We start from the raw sequence: 3,388 nt of genomic DNA, 5'->3' as shown, positions 1-3,388 counted from the left end.
GGGGGGGGGGGGGGGGGGGGGGGTGAGGCAGCCCTGAAGACACACAGGCAGAGTCAGAGGCAGACAGACACACGGACACAGAGACACACACAGAGCAGGAAAGGCACTGAGGTAGAGTTAGAGACTCTGAGACATGGGGAGCCGCCCCTCCCCCCCCCCACTCCAGGATGTTGGGAAAAGGGAGAGACAGGGGGAGGAGAGACAGGCAGACAGACAGACAGACCCACAGACATCCACAAAAAAACAAAGAGAGAACCATGCACATACACACTTGGCACCAGGCGGACCCAGAGAGAGACAAAAGCAGAGAGAGACGGAGGGACGGAGGATATAAAGACAGAGATACCAAAGACACAAACAAGGGTGAGGAGAAGAAACGAAAAGAGGGAGGAAAAGGAAGAAGAGATGGTTAAAACTGGCAAGCAAGAAAAAAATAAATAAAAGGACACTTGGAAGGGACGCTGCGGGAAAGCTGCTGGGCCCTTGACCTCCCTGGGGCCGGGGCTGAGGGCCCTGGCCTTGGCCCCTTGCTGAGCCAGGCAGCTCTCGACCTGGTTTCTATAGCTTGGGAGGACTAGGGTGGAGAGGGAGTTTGGGCAGGGGGAGGAGAGAGAGAGAGAGAGAGAGAGAGAGAGAGAGAGAGGCAGGCGGGGAAACCGGCCCAGAGACAAAGGTAGTGAGTTGGAAGAGAGGTAGGCAGGAAATGCCAGAGAGGAAGTGGGAGGTTCCTGGATAAGGCAGCTCCCAGCCTCTGGAGCGACTGGGGGTTGGAGGAGCAGGTGTGGAGGTGATGTGCTGGGGGACAGCGCTCTGAGGAGGCGGCTTCTTGGGGTGGTACAGGAGGGGGGTCCGTCACTTCTGCCGCTGGCAAGAAGGAGACGGGGGAAAACCGAGGGCCACTTCCTCCGTGATTAAAATCCCCAGCCCTGTGTTTGCCATGTTGGATAGGTCCGGTGGCACAGTAGTGAGTAGTGAGACAGCAGGGCTGTGAGACATGACAGCCCTGGGTTCAGACCCCCGCTCGGTCACTACGTGACTTCAGGAAGGGATGAACGCACCTTCGCCTCACTTTCTCCATCTACGGGAATGGGGATAACAGTCGTAGTTCCATCAAGGGTGATTGTGAGGCTCAGGGTAGGGCAAGGTATTTAGTGTCACCAAAGACCCACAGCAAGGACTAACAGCTATTGGTTACTTACCGGGCACAGGCCCCGGTCCAAAGCACCTTTCAAGTCACCTCCTGGAAATCTCAGAACAACCCCTCCAAGATCTAACGGAAGAACATGGTAAATCACCAACTATTCAGTGGTGGAGCCACGATCTGAGCCCAGACACTTGAGACTTAACCACCGCGGGTACTGTCCTTATTAAGAAGAGACACAGTCCCAGTTGCCACGGTTCAGAAGGAGGTGCGCAACCTTTTCAGGAAGAAGGGATCATTTTTATATCTCCGAAGGGGCTTGTGGTTCTGGCTGAGGGCGGAGGTAGGCAGGTATGTGTTCAACAGTTGGATCTCCAAGAGGAAAAAAAAAAAAAAAAAAAGCACTCACCAGTTTCCCTGGTGTAAAAAGCACCCCCGCAATGGCTCACTCCAAGCTACCAAGGCGCCTTCACCAGGCGGGGCTCGGAAGAGATGCCCGCCCGCGGTCTGCTCTGGCAAGCCAGTGTGAACTGGCTTCTGCACGTCACTGAGTCAGGGGGGCCCAAGCTGCCCGTGCAGACAGAAGATGGCTTTAGAGGACCCCTCTTTTCCCCTGGGGGCTTCCGGCCTCGTTCAGGAGAGAAGCGGCACCGGGTACCCACACTCGGGGCCCATGCCAGGGTTGTACAGAAGGTTCCAAACCATGGCACATGCTATGGAGTTTGTAGAAGTTCACAAGTGGGAAGGAAGTGTGTGTGTGTGTGTGGAGGGCGGGGAGGCGTCAGTGCTGTGTATCCCACTGTCCCCTGCAGCTGGGAACTTGTGGAGGACAAGGACCGCCTCTTCCCCTCCCCCGTCCTTGGTCAGTTCCTGCAACCCCTTGCCCTCTCAAAGTGCCCAGAAAACCCCTCTGGGTGCTGTGAACTCCTAATGTGTGGTAACAACTGTGCTGGGGGAGGGGTGGCACCAAAGGCCCGTGGCCCCCCTCCTCTGGGGCTCCCAAGTGCCTTCTGTGAAACCAAACACTCCCCCCAGTCGCCCACCCGGACACCTGACTCCCTCCTGGGGCCCACTCTGGGCGCAAGCCTGTTTCCTGTCTGGGTTGGTAACCCCCTGAAATCCCGGCCTCCCTCCCCCGATCCCTTCCAAATGCTTATTAAGCCGTTTGCAAATCCAGGGCTGAACTGAGCGGCGTGAGTTTAATAAAGCAGAAGACAGATGCCATCCATCACTGGGGCCCCGGGTGGGGCGCGGTGAGTTGATGGACTCACACCCTTCTGGCTGCTTCTAGGTCAGCCAGCCACACATCAGAACCAACTCTTCTCCGTGCCTGCCCTGGCCACGTTCTCCATTCGGGACCACCTCCTGGCTGCATGCGGCCACCCTTGAGGTCACATTCCTGCCACAGATTCCCCTCGGGGGACCTCTTGCTCACTGTGGACGGAGAGTGTCTGGGAATCGAGGGAGGCTGGCCCAACCCCTGCATTCCGCGCGGATATCTGAACCAGGCAGGACCTAGACGAGGATACAAGACTTAAGTGGGGGCCCCAAACCTCAGTAATCAAGATAAATAATATTTTGAGGTCCTATCTGAAAAAATCAAAACGAGTGCCAAAAAAAATCCACGCTGAACAAGCTACTACAATTTTACATAAGGACAGGATCTTTCCTGATCGCCCTTACTGCCTCAGTCTCCAACGTGACTCATCGTGGTCCCGAGAGCAGCCACTTGGAACTCAGTGGGTTCAAAAGCAAGTTCCTGATCTGCCCCAAACCTGCTCCTTTACACTCATCCCTCGTCGTCCGCAAAGGCAGCTCTATCCTTCCAGTCACTTTGGTCAAAAAAACCGGAGTCAGGCTTGACGGCTCTCTCTCACACCCACACCCAACTTTTAGGAAATCAGGTCGGCTCTAATTTCAAAATGCACCCAGAATCCGACCACTTCCCCCCACCTCCGCTGCTTTCCTTCGGGTCCCATGTCTCCCCTCTGCTCAGAATCCCTCCATGGCGTCCCCCTGCACTGGGAATAAAAAGCCTGACCCTATCATAGCCCTTCCCTCCTCTCACTTGCCTCCCATTATTCTCTCCCTTGCTCCCTGTACTCTGGACCCAGCCAGCTAAGCACACTCCTGCCTCAGGGCCTTTGCACTTGCTGTCCCTCCACCTGGGACACTCTTACCCGAGATGTTCACGTGGCTCCTTCCCTTGCCTCTTCAGAGGTCTGCTCAAACGTCACCTTGCCACTG

The 3,388-nt window shown here is 56.1% G+C and overlaps 1 long non-coding RNA gene across 1 annotated transcript; it reads right to left on the bottom strand.

Annotated features, from left to right (window-relative positions):
- Window positions 1–2,321: 2,321 nt before the first annotated feature.
- Window positions 2,322–3,388, bottom strand: LOC121029097 (uncharacterized). Its single transcript, XR_005789582.1, has 2 exons — window positions 3,322–3,388; window positions 2,322–2,656 (listed from the first exon to the last, which is right to left on the bottom strand). It is a non-coding gene; the product is annotated as an uncharacterized LOC121029097 (long non-coding RNA).

The sequence above is a fragment of the Herpailurus yagouaroundi genome, unplaced genomic scaffold (assembly GCF_014898765.1).
Source record: "Herpailurus yagouaroundi ecotype Mexico unplaced genomic scaffold, PumYag 139, whole genome shotgun sequence".
Classification (NCBI taxonomy): domain Eukaryota; kingdom Metazoa; phylum Chordata; class Mammalia; order Carnivora; family Felidae; genus Herpailurus; species Herpailurus yagouaroundi.
The sequence above is the reverse complement of the archived record's forward strand: the minus strand, read 5'-3'. Positions and strand labels throughout refer to the sequence as shown.